Raw genomic sequence first — 24756 nt, forward strand, 5'->3', positions numbered from 1 at the left:
GTACCCGATCTGGTACGCGGTAGGCCCGGTGCCGCACAGGGGGACTGTCCCCGGTGTCTACGTCGTGCAGACACCAGGGGGTGACCCCGGGGGTGAGGGAGAACAGGGCAGCGAACTGCAGCAGGAGGTCCCGGCAGTCCTGGCGTTGCTCCGAAGTGAGGGCGTCAGAGAGCCGGACCCCGTCCACGGAGCCGTCCTTCTCCTGAGTCTTCAGGAGATCCGGGAGGGGCTCGGAGTCTTCTTCCGTGCCACTGTCTGTAGCCATCAAGAGGCTTAGTTCGGATCGCACAAAGTGTGGTTTGAGCCGGTTGGTGTGGAGGACCCGAAGGGGGTTCCGGGAGGACCCCATGTCGATGAGGTAAGTGACGGGGCTTTTGCGCTCGACCACTTTGAAGGGCCCCGTCCACTTATCCTGCAGGGCACATGGTTCGGTGGGGGACATCACCCATACTTGCTGCCCAGGCTCGAATTCAACGGAGGAGGCATTGTGATCATACCACCTCTTCATGTCCTCCTGGCTGGCCTCGAGGTTCGCCTTGGCCATCTCCCTGAAGCGCCGGGTCTGGTTTCGTAAGGCCAGGATGTATTTGAAGACGTCTGGAGGGGTCGTGTGGGGGGCCATCTCCCAACCTTCCTTGACTAGGCTGAGGGGCCCTCGCACAGGGTGCCCGTAGAGGAGTTCAAAGGGGCTAAAACCGAGGGACTTCTGGGGAACTTCCCGGTAGGCGAAGAGGAGGCACGGGAGCAGTACATCCCACTGGCGACGGAGAGGCTCTTCCAATCCCCCAATCATCCCTTTGAGAGTGTGGTTAAAACGCTCCACTAGTCCGTTCCCTTGGGGGTGATAGGGGGTCGTGAATCTGTAGGTGACCCCGCATTGTTGCCAGAGGGACTTCATGTATTTGGATATGAAATTCGTACCTCGGTCGCTGACGACTTCTCGGGGGAAGCCTACCCGGGAGAAGATCCCCATCAGGGCCCGGCCAACCACCGGAGCGGTCACTGTCCGTAGGGGCACCGCCTCGGGGTAGCGGGTGGCATGGTCCACTAGTACCAAGATGAACCTGTGTCCTTGCGCCGTGCGGGGGTCCAGAGGTCCCAGAATGTCTATCCCCACCCTCTCGAACGGGGTGGTGACCACAGGGAAGGGTTGCAGAGGGGCTTTCAGCTTCCGACCACTCTTCCCGCTGGCTTGGCATGTGGGGCAAGATCGGCAGTGGTTCAGGACGTCATTCCTCATTTTCGGCCAGAAAAAGTGGGTCACCAGGCGACTGTACGTTTTGTCCTGGCCCAGGTGTCCAGCCAGGGGGACATCGTGGGCCAGGTTGAGCAGAAAGTCTCGGAAGCGGAGCGGCACCACCAGAACTCGACCGGCCCCCAGCTCGGCGATTCTTTGCTCGCTGTAGAGCAGGTCGTTATCCCAGTAGACCCAGTGGGTTCCGGTGGTGTCCCCGGCGTTTTGGGTGCTGGCTTGTTGGCGGAGTCCCTCGAGGGAGGGACAGGTCTTTTGTTCCTGGCGGAACTGTTCTTGGGTGGGCCCCCCTTCTTGCCGCCACTGAGCCAGATCCGGAAGGTCCTGGTGTTGCGCGTCTTCTTCGGTAGTCGGGTCCGGGAGGTCGGACTCGCCGTTGTCCTCTACGGGGGCAACCGGGGGCGGAGGTGCTGGCCATTCGGTTTCTTCTGAACGGGGGGCGGCCATGGATCGGGTGGTTACGCAGGCCCAGTCCGGGAGGCCCAGCATCCCCAAGTGCTCCCTTCTCTCGACGGTGGCCCACGGGGAACTCTCGAGGTCATTCCCCAGGAGGCAGTCCACGGGGGCATCGTCCCGGACCGTCACCTTCAGTAGGCCGGAGACCCCTCCCCATTCAAACGGGACGCAGGCCATCTTACACATGCTCTCAGAGTTATCCGCCGAGCGGACGGGGCAGAGAATGTTCGGCAGGATCTGCTCGGGCTTTACCAGGTGACAGCGGACGGCCGTCACGCTGGCGCCGGTGTCACGCAAGGCCTTGGCTCTCTGTCCATTAATGGTCACCCACTGACCGTATTTTCTGGTGTTGGCGGGTAGGGGAGCCCGCAGAACCATGTCTCTTCCCCCTAGGCATGCCAGGACCATGGCGGCCGGTTCCCACCCTTGCTGGGCCGGCTCATACTCTTCGGGTCCCTCCGATGATTGCTCTTCCCCGAGGGCAGCGGAAGCTACCTGGCGGGGCTTGGGTGTTTGGTTCTGCGGGCAGCTCGGGTCATTGGCATAATGGCCGACTCGCTGGCATCGGTGGCACGTGACGTTGGCCCGGAACCCAGGACGCAACGGGGGGTTGCTCCGGCCGGCCGGAGGCGGGGTGCTGGCCACGGGGGTTGCCGGCAAGGCGTCTCTCCCTCGCCCCTGGCCTCCTCCTCCACCCCGAGGACGGTGCTGGCTTTGGTTGCTTCGATTCTGCTCGTGTGGCCCTCTCCGGCCCACTCGGGTGCTTTCCCATCGGTCAGCTTCGGCGGCGAGCTGCCGGGGGTCAGTCAGCTTACTGTCGAGTAGGTGCTGCCTGAGCTCGACGAAACAGTTGTTTGACAGGTGCTCCCATACCATAAGGTTGAAGAGTTGTTCGTAGGTGGTGACCCGACTTCCCTTGATCCAACCCTCGAAGGCCCGGCTGAAATAGTTCACGTATTCTACCCAAGTTGTACCTGGGATCCGGGTGCAGTCTCGGAACCTCTGGCGGTACATCTCGGGCGTGAGGCCGTAGCGGGCGAGGAGGGCATCCTTCATGTGGTCGTAGGACGACATTTGGTGATCGGGGAGCTGTAGTAGGACATCACGACCCTCATTGATAAATCTCCCCCAAAGTCCGGCTCCCCAATCACTCCGGTCGATCCGGTGGGAGGTCATTGCGATCTCATAGGCTTTAAACCACTGTTGTATGTCGTCTTCTCGGACATACTCGCGGACCACATCCTTGGGGATGTGAACTTTTTTCTCAATTGGCCCCGGGGTGTGCGGTCGCTCAGGCACCCCCAGTTCCTTATTCTGTTTGCGCAGTTCTATTTCCGCCAGTCGGCGCTCGTGCTCGAGCGTTATTTTTTTCTCTTCCAGCTCTCTCTGTCTCTGCTTTTCTTCTCGTTCCTCTCGAAGCCGCATATGCTCGAGGTTGAGTTTCTGTTCAGCTAACTTGAGTTCCCCATCCATCTTGAGTCGTGCCATCTCTAATTCGTGTACTCTGACTCTGTCTCTTTCTCGTATCTCCTCCTGCGAGAGGCCCGTTCCCCGCTCCTCGGGAGCTGTGGCGTTCCCCTCTGGTGTGATGCTGTTTTGGTCTGGTGTGACGCTGCTTTGGTCGGAGGGTCCTGCGACCCCAGTTTCTGTCCATGACTCAAGAGCGCGCTTTAGATCATCCTTGGTACTCAGGCCGGTGGTAGCAATGCCAAGTTCTATGCAAAATTGTCTCAGTTCGCGGTGGTTGTATTCTTCTAATTTCTCCATTTGGAACTTCTCGGTGGAGCTGCTATCTTTGGTCGACATCGTGTTTTGTCGTGGGGTGAGCTACTCTCTGTACGATTACGCGTTCATTCGGATCCCACTTCTGACACCAATGTTAGAAAAGGTAGATGGACCGGGAGGGTCGGCCGGGGTCAGGAGGAGAGGTCTCCGGGGAGAGCCGTCTCCAGCGATCGTACAGACAAGTAACTTCCCCCCCACAGACAGATATCACACACGGATAAGGTTCAGCGTTCTTTATAAGCACTTAATTAAGGTACGGTTGAATGGTACAAGGAGGTCTGGACTCAGGGGTCCCCTCGATTAGAGTCTCGCAAGGTAGGGAAGGGGGTAGCGGGGCAGTCTATTTACCAATCAGGTAGTTCTGATGAGATGATGATGAGCTCACAATCCTCGAGCTTGGTGGTTAGGTGGTACGGGCCGCGGCAGCGCCAGCAGGTCCCGGTGTGGATGGTCGATACAACGGGCCGCGGCAGCGCCAGCAGGTCCCCGGAAGATATACGGTCCGCGGCAGCGCCAGCAGGTCCCGGTGAGGATGGTCGTTACAACGGGCCGCGGCAGCGCCAGCAGGTCCCAGGAAGATGACTGTTGCAGAAGGCCGCGGCAGCGCCAGCAGGTCCCGGTGAGGATGGTCGTTACAACGGGCCGCGGCAGCGCCAGCAGGTCCCCGGAAGATGACTGTTGCAGAAGGCCGCGGCAGCGCCAGCAGGTCCCGGTGAGGATGGTCGTTACAACGGGCCGCGGCAGCGCCAGCAGGTCCCCGGAAGATGACTGTTGCAGAAGGCCGCGGCAGCGCCAGCAGGCAGGACGATGGTTCACAAGAGCGGGCTACGGCAGCGCCAGTAGACCGTCAAGGTTGAGTTCACTCGGTGTCTCTCGACTCCAGGATACAACTGCCTTCCTGCTCCGGAGCTGCCTCAGTTATAGGGCTGGTGCCCTTTGATGTCCGGACCCTCGCACTTGGAGGTCGGAGGGTCCGGGATGAAGGTGTCCAGACACCCAGCAGGGGGTGGAGCCAGGGCCTGGGGGAGCTGGGGGCGATCGGCACCTGGCGGGGGAGAGCCCTTGACAGTTCGTTCCCCCATTGACTTGCCAAGTGGTCCGCTCACCTCCTGGGTGGATGGTGGTGCCGGGATGTCGGGGCCGGCCAGGCCCGGGGTGCGGGTCGCGGGGAGGCCATGCGGCCGCGTGGTGCAGGGCCCCAGATGGCGGCTTGACCCGGCCGGGGAAGCCGGTGGGGCTGGACCCCGTGAGGAGTAGGGGTCCGGGGGCAGAGGGTCCGTCGGGAGACTGAGTACAGGTGCTTGTCGTGGGGATATGCCAGGTGGGCCGGAGTTCGGGCCCTGTCGAGCGGGGAGGGAGCAAGCCGTCTGTGAGGCCTGTCCAACACCTGGGAACAGCTTTTCCCATGCGCCTAGCTTATACATCATCCGTATGTGAACTTTGGAAAATGTTGCTTTGGGACGGGGCTGAATTCAGCCAATCAACGGCCTGGAAATAAAGAAAATGTAACTGTTATATGTAAATTTCAGTATAAATATTAGTAGTCCAGAGAGGGAAATTAGGTTACCACCCAAAGAGCTTGAGACGCACCCTGATCGATGCTACTCTATGCGGCACTCCACGCTGACAGCAGAGGACGGGACGGTAGAATCTCTGATGAATTTCTGAGGACCAGTTTCTGACTTAGAAAACGACAAATTAGCCAGAATAGGTAATTATGACAAAAGATAATATTGCATTGTTAGGATTTAACCTGCAAATTTAATTAGATAAAGAAAAAAATCATTGTTTGAAGAACTGTGTTGGGTGGTTATTTCTTTGAAATGTTTATGGAGTAAATTAAGAGTTAAGTGTTTCATCAAATTTCTAGAACAACTAAATGATCTAATCGACCTCCGGATGGAGGAATTGTTAGGGTAATTTAATAGATGTGATTTTCCTCTATCCAATTAATAGAATTGTAGTTCGGGATATTTGAAGATCCCTCTGTAGGCACGGATAGATTGATGAGAATGAATGTTGGTGTTATGGGCCCCACCAGCGTGTGACGTGTGTATGTGCGTGTGACTGAGGAATCATTCCGTCCGTGGAAGCAGGAGGAGATTTTGTGTTCTGAACTGCACCAGTATTTCTGGTAGCTAGAGATGGTTTTTATTGTTTTGGTTTGATGATTTTGGCATGTATATAGCTTATCGATTATTGATTGGTATTGATATATGTACTAACACTATATGTTGAAGTTGTATTGAGTTACATGTTGTCTGTACGGCTTCTGGGAGGTAGGAAGTTGGGAATTGATGACAGTTCCGTAGTAGAGCAGAGGTAGGTGCTGCTCTCGGGAAAGACGGAATTGTGGTTGCCCGTATGTACATGGGAGAAAACGTGTGACAATTGAAGTTGCGCGACGCATTGTCTGGGTTCGATTTGGTAGCATTGCCGAGTGATGCCAGTAGTGATATTTTCTGTGTAAGAAAAGTGTGAATGATAGTGAAGAGATACCTGTGAAATTTTGGTCTTAGGTACCAGGAAACCAATTGGCATACCGATAACGCTTATCACTGAAAAGGTAGCAGGTGTTCTCTGAGCTTGTTAGAAGGACAAAGTAGAGGTAAGCGCTGCTTTGTTAACGTACGTTATAATTCTGTAGTAGGACAGACTGTTCGCTGTTCTCGGAAAGACAGGATTCTGTATGAATGAACTATATTTTTCTTGAGTGAAAGTGTGTGAATGAAATAGCAATCGGGTTAATTGCGGAACTCTGGTTTTATTTCTCAGGAGCATTGCGTTTCCAACTATGTGTTTTAATTCCGGAGAGACCAGTTAATTGATGCTTGATAGAAGGGTGAAGTAGTGGGATGCGCTACTTTGCCAACGGACGTAATGATTCTGTAGTAGGGCAGAGGTAAGCGCTGCTCTCGGGAAGCAGAATTCTCGTGGGAAAGGTCTTTTTTCTATTCTGTGGTTAGCGGAGCAGACAATGGAGATGTTTGTACGTTGTAACTAACAAGAATTGTAGAATTGAAACAAAGTCTATCGCGTAGTTTTGTAAAGGAGGGGTAGACTGAAGACAGGAGTCAGGAGTAGGAGCCGCTGCAGCGACTGTAGACGTCAGGAGGACTGCGCTGGGATTGGACAGCTAGTTAGTGACGTAGACGCTCCAGGATTGGTGCGTTAGTGGGAGTCGCGCAGGGATTGGAAGTTGTGACAGCGACGTAGACGCTCCAGGATTGGTGCGTTAGTGTGAGTCGCGCAGGGATTGGAGATTGTGACAGTGACGTAGACGCGCCGGGATTGGTGCGCGAGTAAGAGTCGCGCTACTATTGGACTAGAGATCGGACAGTGGTAGAAAAGGACTAAAGGATTCATAAAAGACAGAAAGATGTATTATCATTCACCCGAGAAAAAGAAAGTCTGTGTTTAGTAAAATGAGAAGTTGGTTTGTGAAGGACAAGGAGATTGTGACTAGGGAAGGACAGTTACTCCCTCCGGCAAAGACCCCCGCATCCTTCATGGTTGCGAAATATGGGTACCATACCTGTATCTGGTTAGACAATTGGGCAAAGTATACAAAGGAAGACGGAGTTCTAGCGTTTCCAGAGGATGGGTCCTTTAATTTGGCAATATAAAGGAATTTACGGGAAAGGATGATGAGCTTAGATCCGCGACCCAGGCCTACACAGTTTGAGGCATTGACAGAGTGGGAAGATGAGATGCATGAGCGAGAAAAGCAGAGAAATGGCAGTAGATATCGGTATATGTTTGGACGGCCAAACGATCGTGAAACTCATAGTGATCGAATGAGAAGGTGGCGAGATGCTAGTATGACTGAAGGATTATTTCCTGTTAGAACAGAAGGAGAAAGTGGAGGAAGGAAATGTCTAGAAAAGAGAAATCATGTAGAAGCCCGGAGGTATGGGGCTAATGAAACGGACGACGATGTCCTAGATGATATGTTTTACAAAAGTCCACCTCCATACAGTCAGGAACCGGAAACGCCAACCGCAGGTACACCAGTGAGGGAAACTCCGAGAATCATTAAAACAGAAGTTGTGACCCCAGAAGTAAGAAGAAGAAATTCTCTTAAGGAAAAGGGAAAGGAAGATAGGGCAGAGGGTGAAAATTCTAGGGAACTAGCAAAAACCACATTAGAACTGACAGAGAAAATAAGGGAATTGACGAAAAATCTAGAAGCAGTTACAGTTCCTGTGACCATAGGTCCTGTTATGCCTATTTTTGAGAAGCAGAAAGACAGTGAGCACGGACTACCGGTCCCGTATGTGAACAATAGACAGGAAGAACAGCCCCTGATGAGAGCAAAGGAGGATTCCTGGGAACATACTATGGGTAAAAAAGAGTTGCATATGTCAAAGAACCCATTTTACTGTTCAGATACTGCGGATAGGAGCAGAATGGTAGAAGGATCAATACTAGAACCACAGAGATTGACAGAACCAGGGAATGTAGAGAAATCAGTGAGCATAACCACCGAAGAGTTGAATGTGTGGCTGAAAACCTTGCAGGATAAAGAAAAAGAATCTCATACTGTTGATGTGGCAGAATTACGGATGGTGTTAGAAGAGCTGATTGTAGGGACTATTCCCACAGAAAAGCTGAAAAATTACCAAGATGAGGAACTACTGTTCCTCTGTAAAAGTGTCACTTGGAGAGCAAAGAATTTACATGACAGACTAGCAGAAATAGCGAGTGAAATGGGAATTGACATAGACAAGGTAAAAGCTTTACAGAAACCATACCGAGTGGACTTTACAGAAAAAGACATTGAGAATCTGAACGCTGCAGGACGGATAGGGCAGATTAGGGACATAATCACGGTATTGAGGAAATGGGGAGATGTGGACAAATGGAAGAGCAGGTGGTATAGGAAGCGGGATGACAACTCAGACAGAACATTTCCAGCATTACCTGTGAGAGAAAAGGAGAAGGTGGTGATGGAGTTCCCTATGAGAGAGATTCCAGGAGGGGGATATGTGCATGTCCCATGGACCAGACAGGACATTTTGTCATTTACAAATAACTTCCCTCGATTACGGGAAAAGCCGGTCAAATGGTACAGACAGGTAGACAGATTTGTGAAATTGTCAAAAGTGCTGTGGATTGATTTGATATAATAGTGCCAGCAGACTTGTGGGCAGAATGTAAGATAGTCATAGATTGGCCCACTAAAGAATACCCGAGAGATCCCAAAACAGGAGCCCCAGGCCCAGAGGTTATGAAAAAATACGAACAGGTCATGGCATTCTTGAAGAACAAAGTGCCTCCAAAAGAAACTGACTGGGTTAAAATAGATCGAACACATCAGGAAGCGAAAGAGTCAGTCCATGCATACTATGAGAGGCTAATTCTGGCTTTCAAACAGTTTAGTGGGGATGACAGTCAGGGAGAAAAAGACCCGAGTCATTTTGTGTACAGATGTGTGTATGGTCTGCGTCCCGAGATTGGGGACATGATCAAGCAGCACACCGTGGACTGGCAGAGCAAGAAAATAGATGAGATCCCGAGGCATGCCAAATACTTTAGTGATGAAATTGAGGCAAAGCAGCGAAAACTAAAAGAAAAGGCAATGTGGGCTCAAGTGAAGGTTGCAGAGAGACAGGAAGCTCAGCTGATAGAACAAGCAAATAATCCAGGCATTAAATCAACGTTTGGTCCAGGAAAGGGAAAGGGTAATATAGAAGAAGCCAAACAAAAGTTTCCCTGTCACAATTGCGGCAGATTAGGAAACTGGAAATCAGAGTATAAAAAACCACCTCTTGCTAATGATGAAAATCCGTCATTAAATCCACAGGTGCAGTGTGAGGGGAGTGGCCCATCGCCGCAACAGCAGAAGGCTGTTAATCTACAGAATCAGGTGCCAAAACCGCCCTTACCACAGAGCCGGAGTACACAGATATAGCAAAGAAACGGGATTCTACAATGAAGAACAGGTAAACAAACCGCAACGCGCGAGCGCTGTGTCACAATATTGGATGCAAAATGACGAAAGTGAGCCAAAAGAAATTTATTGACTGTGCCGAAAAGAGGAAGCAGAGTGCTTACTTGGCGCATCTCTAGAAATAGATCAGACAGGACCATTTGTAGATGGGAAAGTTAATGATGAAAACATTACTTTTCTAGTAGACACTGGAGCTACACGATCTACTGTCAGATCAGCAGATGTGAAAAATCTTCCTCTTTTGGATGAAACAATCCAAGTAGTAGGTGTGTCTAACACCCAGATGAAAACGTACCTTACTGATCCTGTAAAGGTCAGAATGGGGAAATTTTCAGACATGCATCGATTTGTGGTGTGTGACACCAGTCCTGTGAATTTACTAGGAAGGGATTTATTGTGCAAGATGAATTGCACCATATTCTGTACACCAGACGGAATAGCCTTTGAAACACCAGATGAGGATGTTTTGTATAAGATGACCATAGCTAACCGACAGTGTGAGGTTGCTGGAACCTATGCAGTATTCAATCCAGATGAATTGCCCCCGGAATTGAAACAGACAGTGAAAGCAGCAGTTTGGGATTTCACTGGGGAAGATGTAGGTCTGATGAGAAATGTAGACCCAGTAAGAATTGCTGTAAAAGAAGGAGCTGTTTACCCAAATATTCCACAATACAGACTGACACCTGAAATAATAGCAGGAGTAACTCCTTTGATTGAAAAAATGATCCAGCAAGGAGTGCTGAGGGAGATAATGAGCAGTCCATGTAATTTGCCTATCATGGGACTGAAAAAGCCAAGTGGGAAATTCAGGATTGTGCAAGATTTGAGAAAGATTAACAAGATTGTCGTCTCATGTTGTCCAATTGTTCCAAATCCCTCAGTAATTTTGTATCAGATCCCACACGATGCAGAATGGTACACAGTGATAGATTTGTGTCATGCTTTCTTTTCCATTCCGTTGCATCATGACAGCCAGCCACTTTTTGCATTTCGGTTTGGAAACCGTATTTTGGCATGGTGCCGAATCCCACAGGGGTACACAGAGAGCCCCTCCATTTTCAATCAGTTATTAAAGAAATCTCTGGAAAGTCTTACTATGTCTGAGAGTTCAGTTTTAGTCCAGTATATTGACGTCCTACTGGTGGCGTCAAAGACACATGAGGCCTGTGAAACAGACACCATAGCTTTGTTGAATCACTTGGCAGTTGGAGGACTGAAGGTATCTCCAAACAAATTGCAGTACTGTAAAAAGGAAGTGACGTACTTGGGTCATAATATCGAAAAAGGCCTGAGAAAAGTAACCATAGACAGGATCAGAATCATTAGAGGAATGAGAGCTCCAATGACCCAAAGAGAGGAGAATGTTCCTAGGAATGGTTGGTTATTGTCGTCAGTGGATAAGTAATTTTTCCCTGATTGCCAAACCATTGGTGAAATTGACAAAAAGTGAGGTAAAAGACCCCCTTGAACTTAACAAAGAAGAATTGGCAGCGTTTAAACAATTGAAGAACAGTCTTTGTGAAGCCCCTGCACTGGGTATGCCAGACTATGAAAAGGAGTTTGAGCTATAGTGTAGTGAGAGAAACGGATGTGCACTCTCAGTGTTAATACAGAAACATGGAAGACAAAGGAGACCAGTGGCATATTTCTCGTCAATGTTAGATCCAGTGGCGATAGGGCTGCCAGGATGTCTGAAAGCAGTAGCAGCGACATGCCGAAGCCTAGAGCAGAGTGAGGGAATTGTGATGGGGTATCCAGTAAGAGTGTTTGTACCCCATAGTGTGGTGATCCTTTTAACAAGGAGTCGAACACAGTTCATGTCACATAGTCGGCTGACTAAGTATGAAAAAGTCATTCTGGAGAGGTGTGGCTCACTGGTTAGAGGCGGCAGATCCGTAAGCAGAGAATCAGCCAGGGACCAGGGTTCAATTCCCGACGCGGCAGGGTCGTGGACCAGTGTCAAAAACGGACTCGATAATTCTCGCCTCGGTACCTACTCTAACCAGGAACACACTCGGCAACTCTGGGCATTAGCTTGCCTCATCTCCACAACAGCCCCCCACATTCGCTGGGGATGCCTGGTTTCACCTTGGAGATACCCTGGAGGGACCATCTCACAGGGATAGCCAGGACGGGTTCCCCAGCGGTCTACAGCGCCAGGACGCCTCAGGGCAGCAGTGCGCTTTACAAGACATACATTTACATTCTAGGTGCAAACAATGTGAGTCTGGAAAGATGTGTGAATGTGAATCCAGCTACACTTTTGCCTGATGCAGAGAGCGTGGAAATAAGAGAAGAGGCGGATCATGATTGTCTGGATGTACTTGACTATTGCACAAAACCTCGTCCTGACACAAGGGATCTACCACTGCCAGAGAGTGATCATGTGTTTTTTGTGGATGGATCCTGTTTAAGAACAGATGAAGGAGTGTTGAGCGCAGCTTATGCAGTATGCACAGTTTCAGCAGTTATAGAGGCATCGCCCTTGAAAGGAGTTAGATCCGCTCAAGTAGCAGAAATAGTGGTATTAACCAAGGCATGCAAGATTGGGAGGAATGCGAGATTGACTGTGATGACTGATAGCCAGTATGGCTTCGGAGTTGTCCACGACTTCGGCCAACTATGGCTGCAAAGAGGTTTCCTGACCTCAAGTGGAACTCCCATAAGGAATGCAGAAGTGGTTGGGAAATTGCTTGAGGCAATACAAATGCCCAAAGAACTGGCTGTGGTAAAATGTGCTGCTCATGGACAAGGTAGTGATTACATCACTACCGGGAACCGTTTTGCGAACGACATGGCTCAGTATTATGCCCGAACCAAATATTCAATAAATCGGTCAAAAGAAAAGGAAATGTCTTCTTGCTCCATAATGTTTACTAACGTTGTGGGAACATGAGATGAAGTGAGGCAGTTGCAGGATGAAGCAGTGGATGAGGAAATGAGATAGTGGGTGAAAGCAGGATGTGCACCCAGGGAAAAAGATCATGTGTGGGTCTATCGGGATGGAAGACCAGTAATGCCTGATAGCATGATGTCAACCATGGCACGGATGTATCATGGCCAAGGACATCTGGGAAGGGATGCCATGATAAGGGCCTTTAAGCAGACCTGGTATAATCCAAAATTCAGTCTGATTGCAGAAAGTCTCTGTCAGAGATGCCTGACATGTCAGCAGTACAATCCTGGAAGAAAAACAGTGGTGAGTCTGGGTACCATAGGCCGGAAGGGAGGACCTTTCACCAGAATGCAAGTAGATTTCATTGAAATGCCTCCTTATAACAAACTGAGGTATGTTTTAGTGGTAGTTTGTTCTCTAGATGGGTGGAGGCATACCCAACCAGAAGAAATGATGGAATCACAGTGGCCAAGCTATTGTTGAGGGAATTCATCCCAAGGTACGGGTTCCCAATAACCATAGAATCAGACAGAGGAGGACATTTCTACAATGAAATCATGAAATTGATTTGTGAAGCATTGGGTGTACAACAGAAACTGCATTGTGCCTACCGACCAGAGGCTTCTGGTGTGGTTGAGCAAATGAATGGTACCATCAAAAACAGACTAGGAAAAATGTGTTTAGCCACAGGTTTGAAATGGCCTGATGTCTTGCCTCTGGTTTTGATGACCATTAGGTCTACTCCAGACAGAACTACAGGTTTAAGTCCACACGAGATCATCATGGGACGCGCCATGAGACATGTGTTTGTACCAGTCAACAAGCTGATGACTATAACTGATGACATGATTTTGGATTACTGTAAAGGCCTGGCTGACGCAGTTCATTCTGTGTTTCACCAGGTTGGAGCGGATGCCACCACACTTGAAAAGAAACCAGCCCATGATTTGAGCCCAGGGGACTGGGTGAGGATAAAAGTCCACAGGAGAAGAAATTGCCTGGTTCCAAGGTGGGGAAGGCCAAGACAGGTCATTTTGACCACAACGACTGCTGTAAAGTGTGCAGGCCTGAAAAACTGGATACATGCAAGTCACCCTTTGAGAGTTCCAAATCCAGCAGACGGCATTGGAAAAGAATACTTTGACGAATCAGAATCAAGTGATGAGTCAAGTAATGAGAGTATAAAATCAAAAGAAAATCCTGAAAGGGGGGAGACGGAGCCAAGATTGGTTCAGACCCCCAGAGAGGAAATTCTGAGGAAAAGATTACAGATTTCCGATGGTTCAGATTCTGGAGATGAGCAAAACGCTAATGGTGAACACAGAAAGAAGAAAAGAAAAGAATGTCCAGTCAGAAGTAACTTTTACACCTGATGAGAGAGTAGAAGAAATTCCACCTGAGAAAATACTGGAAGAAGAAGAAGGGACAGTCACAGAAAGAGAGGGACAGATTGCGGAAAAACCCCGAGGAGGTGTAGGGAACTGCAACACCCAGCTAGGTGAAGGGACAAATAGTCAGCAGGAGGATTGCGTGCCGGAGACCCGAGGAGGGACAGAAGTAGGGCCAACACAAGAGGTGGAAAAGGAGACTTTTGAAAAGGAAAAATTAAATGAGACAGAATCTGAGGACAGTGAAACCGAAATACCAGAGGGTCGAGTTCTGAGAAAGAGAACTTGGATTGAGGAAAGAAACGGCAAACCAAGAAGAAATGCTAAAGGTGATCTTTGGCCAAAAAAAATTAAGAAGCTGAGATATCGATTGATACGAGCTAAACCCTCAGAGGCTGAACAAGTGAATGAAGTAACCAGTCAGCATCCAGAGAAAGAGGGAGAAACAGAAGTGTCAGAAGCAAACAAACTAGCAAGAAAACCAAACCAGAAGTCACCTGAATGGACGTACGTGGCACTGCCTGAACAAAGGGAAGAGGCAGATAGTCAAGGAAATCCAGAAAAGACTTTGCTGGGATTGATAAAAGAAGAAGAAACAGGGGAAATCCTGAGAGTTATCTTATCCGACATCGGAGAAGAAGCGGAAGATCAGGAAATCCTGCATGTGGATGATGAGAAAGAAGTGAAAAACGACGAAAGGCCGAGCTGAGTAAATTAAAATCGATCCTTGTAGGAATACACAGGATTGAATAAAGAAATTGAAATAGTTGGATCATCTGATAAGATCTTAGATCTTGTAGGAAAGCTACAAGAGGCGGAGTAGAAGAGGCTAAGTCAAAAGACACGGTTAATTCTAACATAATGGCTAACATAGATGATAACAAGAATAGATGTACCTTCATGAGACGATGGTGCAAGACATGTTGCTGCTGTACAGGACTATTAATGCTTCTTTGGAGCGTACTCGCTCTTTTGATCTCTTTCAAGGTAACTCTAGATACACTAGCAGGGCATACTGAGAATATGACTAATATAGTGAAGAAATCACAAAAAGTAATACCAGTTAGAACAAGCACAGAGCATGTGCATCAAGATAGGTCAATAAATGATTTTTCCAGTAATGTGTTTTCGAAATTATTGTATGAATATGTAAAAACAATGGAAGTAAGGGATTGCTACGTTTGTATGCAATTACCTGCATCTGTTTCAGAAGGGGTGACTTATCATCACCTCCCAGCAACTTATGGAATAACATGTAGCGTCTTAACTAGTATATTTTATCAAGTAGGAAAATTAGAGTATAATTTGTCTGACATAGATAATATTCTTGGACGATTGCCCATGAATAAAGAATTAAATCCAGCTAAAGATGCTAATGTATTAGGAGAAATTTTTATAGAAACTAAAGGACTAACTCTAGAATACATTTTTAAGAACAATTTAACTTGCAGTCTGAAACCAGAAGAGAAAACATTCTTGGATATGGTTGAGGAGAGAAGATTGAAAATACACAAGAATGCAGAGGGACATAAAGAAGGGGAAAACATTTGGGCAATAGATGGGAACAAGGCAACGCAAGGTGATGTTAGACCACGGGTACTCATAGTACGGCCCGCGGGCCGTTGGCGGCCCGGCAAGCCTTCCTTGGCGGCCCGCGGACCTTGCAGACAGTGCCTGTGCCCTGCGCTTGTCAGCGAACACCGCCGGTTACAGCAGCGCGGAGCTGTGAGGCCGGGCGATTCTTTTAAAGGCCATTTACTTGTTAATGAGGCTTTGTTGTATTTCACCTCTTCTTAGCACCCCTGCATCTCCCCTCTGATTGAGTGGAGATGCAGGGGCGCTAAGAAGAGGTGAAATACAACAAAGTCTCATTAACAAGTGAATGGTCTTTAAAAGACCTGTGAAGTACTTGGGTGCGGCGGCCGTGTGGATTCCCTGGAAGCCGTCTCAGCGCGGGGTCAGAGGACAGCAGGGTGAGGTGATGGGAGGGCAGCAGGGAGTGAGAGCAGGGGGTGAGGTGACAGCGGGAGGAAGACAGAGTGCAACAGAGGGAGGAAGAGGGAGGGAGAGAGAGGGAGAGGAGGAAGACAGGGAGAGGAGGAAGACAGGGAGAGGAGGAAGACAGGGAGAGGAGGAAGACAGGGAGAGAGGGGAAGACAGGGAGACAGAGCGGGAGACAGAGGGAGGGGGAGGGAGGGAGGGAGAAGGAGGGAGACGGAGGGAGAACGGAGGAGGGAGGGAGGGAGACAGAGTGAGAGATAGATAGATAGATAGATAGAGAGGGCGGGAGACAGAGTGAGAGATAGATAGATAGATAGATAGAGAGGGCGGGAGACAGAGTGAGAGATAGATAGATAGATAGATAGAGAGGGCGGGAGACAGAGTGATAGATAGATAGATAGATAGAGCGGGAGACAGAGTGATAGATAGATAGATAGATAGATAGATAAAGTGGGAGACAGAGTGATAGATAGATAGGGCGGGAGACAGAGAGATAGATAGATAGGGCGGGAGACAGAGAGATAGATAGATAGATAGGGCGGGAGACAGAGAGATAGATAGATAGGGCGGGAGATAGATAGATAGATAGATAGATAGATAGATAGATAGATAGATAGATAGATAGATAGATAGATAGATATGCATACCGGGTCTGGTGGCTCAGTAGATGAAGGCGTCTGCTGCAGTGGCCTGTGTTCAACCTCATGGTCATAGTTTTTTTTGTGCTCTAGCCCCGCCCCCTCCCCCCACTGGCCCCGCCCCCACCGGTGCGGCCCTCAGCCAGAAACCACACTGTAAATTTGGCCCCCGAGAGAAAGTTTGTGAGTACCCATGTGTTAGACCAACAATAGCTATAGATTCACCACAGAAAGGCAAATTATGCATCATGAGAGAAAGATCTCAATATGATTATGCTTATATAGGGACAAGTGAGTGTCATGATACATATTTCATTGCATCCGGATGGGGATTTAGAGGAGGAGAAGACCCAGTTTTTCCTGGATTGTATTATATTTGTGGGAACAAGGCTTATTACAGGTCGCCTGACCATTGGTATGGCGCATGTTATGTTGGCCTGGTCTTTCCAAAGATCTTTCACATGGATAAAGTAGAAAATAGTGGACCAAATAACCTACTAATGCGTAGCAGAAGAGAAACTTGGTTAGAAATTGTAGGTGATATTTTTGGAGCCTTGATACCAGCAGTGGGAATATCTTTGAATGCAAATAATATTCGGAAACTGTCCACACCATAGTGGATCGCTTGTCAACAAGCACCGCTGGAGGATTTCTTTTGGTAAACACTGAGCTGGTTGCCATGCGTGCTATGATTATGCAAAATCGACTTGCCCTTGATATTTTATTGGCAAAAGAGGGTGGAGTCTGTGGAATGCTGAAAGTTCAACATTGTTGTACTTACATTCCTGACGAAAGCAGAGATCTAAAAGTCTATATAAAGAATATTACAGAATTGCATGATGAAATAAAACCACTGGAGGTTGAAAGTATCTGGACTAGAATTAGTAATAAGATGGCTGCTATAAAAGCTTTCTTGGGTAAATTAGGTAGTACTATAATAGGGAAAATATTATTTCCATTAACCTGTGTGATTTTCGTATTATTACTACTTAGATTAGGATGTATGTGTTGTAGATATAGAAGAAATAAAAAGAAAGTCAAACGAGAAATTTACAAAAAGAGGGAAAAGAAACCAGAAAAAGATCTCAATGAAATAGAAATGGAAGAGTGGAAGGAGAGTATGTATGATAAAACCAAGAGAGAAGATGAAAGGGAAACAGAATTTTAATTAAGCAAAAAGACATTTCAAGAATTTCTGCAAAAGGGGAAATAAAATTGAAAGGGGGGATTGATGGAGCGGGTAAAATAAAAATGTTTTAGTATACCCAATCCATTTATATAGGTTTATATTAAAATGACTAAACAAATAATTTTAATGATTAACAGTGTGCTGTGATGAAACTAACCAACCTTATTAATCAAGAGAATATACGTGGAAATGCATTAGCATGGCTAAAAAAATAAGTGAACTAAGTTTGTACGCATATTAAACTTATATGTTTAGTTTAAGCAGTGTTAACGTGATTTGCGCTTAAATAAACCAGCATTAACGGCTTTAGATGTTGCATATGGCTAGATAAATGCATACACATAAGGGTATTAGTAAGGGAATAACACTGTTTTAGTCATTTCTATGTATTAATTGCGATTTTGTGTTTCCTTTACTTAAGTTGACTATTTCGGCCTACTAAAAAATGGCTGCCGACTGAATGCTCACTAAAGTACATGACTTCATGCACTGAGCAATGGAGGAAGACGCCTGCACTGACTTCATCGTAGCTTTACCATGAACTTTTGAACCAGGTCCATGAAGACTACTCTGGGCGAGATGCCAATGTCCCTGAACATGGACCAAATGTTGACATCTGGGAACCAAAAGCCACCTATTCACAATAGACTGATACTTTCCTGACCTGGGAACAGCTTTTCCCATGCGCCTAGCTTATACATCATCCGTATGTGAACTTTGGAGAATATTGCTTAAAGTATTGGGACGGGGCTGAATTCAGCCAATCAACGGCCTGGAAATAAAGAAAATGTAACTGTTATATGTAAATTTCAGTATAAATATTAGTAGTCCAGAGAGGGAAATTAAGTTACCACCCAAAGAGCTTGAGACGCACCCTGATCGATGCTACTCTATGCGGCACTCCACGCTGACAGCAGAGGACGGGACGGTAGAATCTCTGATGAATTTCTGAGGACCAGTTTCTGACTTAGAAAACGACAAATTAGCCAGAATAGGTAATTATGACAAAAGATAATATTGCATTGTTAAGATTTAACCTGCAAATTTAATTAGATAAAGAAAAAAATCATTGTTTGAAGAACTGTGTCGGCGGGTGGTTATTTCTTTGAAATGTTTATGGAGTAAATTAAGAGTTAAGTGTTTCATCAAATTTCTAGAACAACTAAATGATCTAATCGACCTCCGGATGGAGGAATTGTTAGGGTAATTTAATAGATGTGATTTTCCTCTATCCAATTAATAGAATTGTAGTTCGGGATACTTGAAGATCCCTCTGTAGGCACGGATAGATTGATGAGAATGAATGTTGGTGTTATGGGCCCCACCAGCGTGTGACGTGTGTATGTGCGTGTGACTGAGGAATCATTCCGTCCGTGGAAGCAGGAGGAGATTTTGTGTTCTGAACTGCACCATAAGCACCACAACGAGGGAGGGCAGGTGGGGGGGGATGGGTCAAGCACCACAACGAGGGAGGGAAGGTGGGGGGATGGGTCAAGCACCACAATGCGGGAGGGCAGGTGGAGGGTTGAGACAAGCACCACAATGCGGGAGGGCAGGTGGAGGGATGAGACAAGCACCACAATGCGGGAGGGCAGGTGGAGGGATGAGACAAGCACCACAATGCGGGAGGGCAGGTGGAGGGATGAGACAAGCACCACAATGCGGGAGGGCAGGTGGAGGGATGAGACAAGCACCACAATGCGGGAGGGCAGGTGGAGGGATGAGACAAGCACCACAATGCGGGAGGGCAGGTGGAGGGATGAGACAAGCACCACAATGCGGGAGGGCAGGTGGAGGGATGAGACAAGCACCACAATGCGGGAGGGCAGGTGGAGGGATGAGACAAGCACCACAATGCGGGAGGGCAGGTGGAGGGATGAGACAAGCACCACAATGCGGGAGGGCAGGTGGAGGGATGAGACAAGCACCACAATGCGGGATGGCAGGTGGAGGGATGAGACAAGCACCACAACACAGGAGGGGGATGGGACAAGCACCAGAACGCGGTGGGGATGGGACAAGCACCCAAATGCGGGAGGGGAAGTGGAGTGATGCGACAAGCACCACAACGCGGGAGGTGGGGGTGATGGGACAAGCACCACAACGCGGGAGGGGTGGTGGGGTGATGGGACAAGCACCACAACGCGGGAGGGGTGGTGGGGTGATGGGACAAGCACCACAACGCAGATGGGGAGGTGGGGGATGGAACAAGCACCACAACACAGATGGGGAGGTGGGGGGATGGGATAAGCACCACAATGCAGATGGGGAGGTGGGGGGATGGGATATGGGGAGGTGGGTGGATGGGATACGCACCACAACAAATGGGGGAGTAAGAAACACCATGTCAACATGAACAGTGGGAGAAGGCAAGCTACATGAGGGGCAGTCCGAAAGGGCAAGGAACATGACTGAGGGTGGCAGGGAGCAAGCAACACAACAGACAGCAGGAGGGGCCAATGAACACAACTGAGGACAGCAGGAAGCATGCAACCCAACAGACAGGTGGAGGGAGCAATCAACATGTACCCTTATGGAGTCTTCCACACTAGGAAGAACAAGCATTTGCATTGCAATAGTTCTCGCATTTACAAGAGTTTGAGCTATTGGCATTGTAAATGACAATGCATTTTATTTATGTGTTTTTAAAACAGATAAGTAAAAGGCATAGTCATTTACAATACCAATAGCTTAAACTTTCGCAAATGCAAGACCTACTGCATTGCAAATGTGTGCTATTAAATGTTTTTTAAAGCGTTAGGAGAGAATGTGTCCTGCATGTAACAGCAAGCAGGACAAAGCTACTTGAGAAAATAGTGCTCAGAGACTGTAATTAAAGCTTACCAAGAAACAACACACGTAACAGGGGTGTCACCATGGGAGGTTACAAAATGAGACAGGGCTGTACCAAGTAGGGACTACTAAGCCTCTTGACTAATGAACAGCCACAGTTTACAGTGGACAACGACAAGCCAATGAGAAATATGGGTGGAGAGTGGGCGAAGCTTCAAGCCCCTAGCTCAATACAGTATACCTCGCAGAGCATGCGCTGCCCAGGCTTGATCTAAACAAGCATTTGCAATGCAATCGGTCTCGGATTTGTGAGCGTTAGAGCTATTGGCGTTGTAAATGACAGTGTCATTTACCCATGTGCAGCATTTAAAAAATATTACAAGACGACTGCTTGAAGCAACCCTCCTGAGACTGACCTTTGAACCTTCAGAGCAGCAACCGACCATGATCCTACCCTGGCCCAGATGCAGGGCCAACTGTTTAGTGGTATAGAGTCAGACCAGTTGAAGTGGGGTAACTGGTCCCTTCAATCTGGGCTCTATAGTTAAATAGCACATCGGCCGTTCCACCAATGGCTACAAGCCAAAGGGATGCTCCTATCTGCAGAACGAAGATGCCTCATTGTGATTGGCTAGAATACTCCTCATAGTGACACTGCTTCAGATGTTGTCTTTTCCAAAGGATCGCAGCGGTAGCAGGGCGGAAGTGACTTCCACCCAAACTGCCCCGTAGTGACAGCGATCGGGGAAAGACCGTGTACCCCCCAAGTGCACGCTACCACTGCCCTAGGGGGACACAAGGAGAGAAGTGACCTGAAGGTACCCAGAGGAGACATCAACCACTGGCCAGATGCTCATTGGCCTTGGAGGCCGCCCTAGTGACATCAGCACGTCTCTGCGAGATACCGCCCAAAGCTCCACGCAGACCAATCACAGTCGTTGCACGCAGAAAAATCTCATCACATGACTGGACCGCATCATAATATGATGGATAACCCAAGGGCAGTGACCCCGCGAACTCAGCCACCATGTCAGTTATCCATCTGACATACATGTTACAAATAACACTAAAGGGTAGTGGGGAGTAAGGCTAGAAACCACAATTAAAACAAAATAAAACCACAAATACTGTCAAAATTGTTCTGTTACTAACGTGTATGTATAACACTGTTGAGAATGCATTCAGAAATTAAAACAAGACGTTATATATACCCTTATATTGATTCAACCTCAATATAATCGCTTTAAAATATTGAATGAATTCTCAACAATGTTTCAAATACAAGTTAATAACAGAACCATTTTGATAGTATTGGTGTTTTGTTGTTTGGATTGCGGTTTTCTCTCCTTACTCCCCACTACCCTTTAGTGTTAAATGACTGTACTGCTCGAGTACGGGAAGCGCTTGGGACAGCTGTCCCGAAGAGGCCCTTAATGACTGACATGTGCCTTGCAGCACGACGACCCCTCCCCGTTAAGTGATGGTCGGCTCCTTCCACAGACCAGTACACTGTAACCATCCTCGGACCCCAAACATTTACTGACCTCCTGCCCTGACGTGATCAGGTACTCACCACTGTGCCATGCTTCCCCTGCCCACCCCCAGCAGCACAGGGTGCCACTGGCTCAACTGCACAATGTATCACCAGGAAACGCAGGTTCAAATCCCAGCTTCTTCACTGGACCAAATTGTGTGATCCTGCACAAATCACATTATTTCTCTCTACCGATTGTTAGTTTACCATCAAATCTGAGAATAGTGAAGAAACTTCATTCAGGATGTGTGCTGTATAAACACTTAACCTGTCTATGGTTTAACAGACAGTGTTGCTCCAAATAAAACGATACTGGCCTCATATGAAGGGCACATAACACACGGATATCTTGGTTCACTCATGTCCAGGCCCTGAGGTCACTGGAGGTGGGGAAAGTTCATATCTACAAGCTATTACTTTTAGGAGATTTCACAGCACATATATACAATTAACCTCATGTACTACAGTGAAAAACAAGCCTTCAAGAAATCACCACTTTTTCACTTAAGTCTGTATCACATGTTCACAGAACAGTTGCTGTGTCCTTTCCATGACTCAGCTGGATTGCTTTAGTACCCAACCGCCAAACCAGACCCCTGGCCAGACTCTAGCTCGGTTCCTCCTATGAATTCCAGGCCCCCTTCTAACACACGTCACAAGTGCATCACCTTTGCTTGCACTGCCGTTGCACCAGACCTCAGTCTCCCACAGGGGCAACTCCTCCAGAAGACCCCCTTCTGTCCTCAGGCCAGAGCTCCTGGCTCCCAACCTGGCCGCTAGGCCACGAGCACCGTGTGTGACCTACCTGCAAAGGTGGACTCCCCAACACTGAACTGCTTCCACATACATGCCTCCAGCAGTTGTGTGCAGGCTTCCACATGTCTGTAATGGTTGTGTGCGAGCTCACACCAAGGTTGTAACAGTTGCGTACGAAGTCAGTTGTGTGCAAGCTCCCAGTATAGGTGTAATGGTGGTGTGCGAGGTCCCACCAGGTTTCTAACAGTTGTATGCGAGCTCCCACGAAGGCTATTACAGTTGTGTGCACGCTCCCACTAGGGTTCCAACAGTTGTGTGCGAGCTCCGACCAAGGCTGTAACAGTTGTGTGCATGCTCCCACCAGGGCTCTAACAGCTGTGTGTGCGCTCCCAACAGGGCTCTAACAGTTGTGTGCACGCTCCTTTTGGAGACAGACAGTGCTTGAAATTAACCACTTTGACAAAGGAACCTGCAAAGATTACCACTCAAAACGAAAGCGGGGACTTGGAATTTGCTATGTTACTAGGTGGGCCTTTGTGTAAATTGTAAAGCTCTTTGAATATAGACTGCGTGCTTTACCGATGTTGTTGACACGCGGGCCTCTTCTGCGTAGGAGCAGGAGAAATGCATTTATTTCTGTTTCGCATTTTGCCAGACTGCTAATAGACCAGCTTTTGCTCGGAGAGACCACACACACTGCGGTGTGCCTGTGCAAGTTCAAAATAAAGTAAAAAGAAAAAATGCGCAGTAATGTGGTTCAGCGATTAGCCGTGCGCGTCCTCGGGGTGCGGGCTCCAGCATGACAGGGGAGGTATTTTTGTGCTTGAGCAGCGCAGCCTGTTTGTGTAGGCTTTCTAACCGCGTTTATGCGCTCGAAAGGATAATAGGGAGGGAGAGGCATGTTCCAGGGGAGGGCCAAACACAAAAAGCAGCAGTCAAGTCGGTACACATTGGCTGAAGAAGTGCGAGCAAATGAGGGAGACGATGAAGCTAACCAATGGGCGAGCTCTAAGCCCCCTGAAAGTAAACAAAATGTCTTGCAAGCAGCAGTGTATGTAGTTTCTGGCAAGACCTAAAAATTATGGCAAACTGCACCGCACACCTGAAAGGCTTGTTTCGTAAAAAAACACACAAGCAAACAGCTTCACAGTCCCATCGTTAATCTTTTTAAATGTTACGTTTTTATTGCAAGCATATGGTGGCCATGTTAGGTGGAGGTCTGTTTTCTTTTTATAGCATACTAGTGCCATTAAAAATTGTAAAAAACAAACAAAATCAAATGAAAAATAAAGCGGAAAGCCAGACCTAATGAATCTCAATGCTTGTTTTTTTCTTGCACCCACTCAAGGTTTGCCGAATCGTGTGTTTAGTTTGGCGATGCTGTAATGTATTGTCAAAGATCATGCTTCTTCCGTAAGCTAATGGTGCAGCCAGGAACAGACAAAAGAAACGCTAGAGACAATCGATTTTTATCTGCCTACTGATAAAAGAGGCCAGGGAAGACATGAATCGGTCTCATTCCTGAAAAATAATACATAGTTGCTCGCTGATCTAAGTAGACCGTTTCGCACGGAATCCAGCCAGTTGTACAGCGCAACGGACCTTACCGTAATAAAGAAGCTTAGCAGATGAAGACAGAACAGCGCAAGTCAAAGCAGAGCCAACTCAGTCTTGGCGCGAGATCCCACTGTGTCTCGGCACTGTCACAGAAGAAGGACCAAGACCGCGTAGTTTCCCTCGTAGCAAAGTGTAAGGCGACGGCCATCTTGGAATGTGGTGAAAAGCGTACATTTCCAAAAGCAACAGGCCCGCAGGACAAACTACACAACCTTAGAAGCATAAAAAACGGATATGAAATACCACACATTTTAAACTTAGCTATTGAATCCTATGGCAGGACCGGAGGCTCCGATTATGTTTTCTCATTTCTTTGCTTTATTCAGCAGCCAATCAGATTTTTATACTCAGAAAAACAACAAATCCCATGAGCACCCAGTGCTAACAACAACAACCATAGAGTCCAGCCTATAATATGTCCTGTGGAGGTAATCACTTCCTCTTTCTTTGCTGCTCCGCAGCCAGTTAAGTGCCTTTACCCTCTTCTGCATGTTT

The 24756-nt window shown here is 48.0% G+C and overlaps 1 protein-coding gene across 1 annotated transcript in view; it reads right to left on the reverse strand.

The window, feature by feature from the left end:
* Positions 1-24366, reverse strand: part of LOC146802266 (purine nucleoside phosphorylase LACC1-like) — a 97873-nt gene extending 73507 nt beyond the window's left edge. Inside the window, exon 1 of the mRNA XM_085621838.1 lies at positions 24252-24366. The gene's annotated coding sequence lies outside the window, so the exon portion shown is untranslated. The remainder of the gene's footprint in view (positions 1-24251) is intronic.
* Between the last annotated feature and the right edge of the window lie 390 nt (positions 24367-24756).

This window comes from Triturus cristatus, chromosome 8 (genome assembly GCF_964204655.1).
Source record: "Triturus cristatus chromosome 8, aTriCri1.1, whole genome shotgun sequence".
Lineage (NCBI taxonomy): Eukaryota > Metazoa > Chordata > Amphibia > Caudata > Salamandridae > Triturus > Triturus cristatus.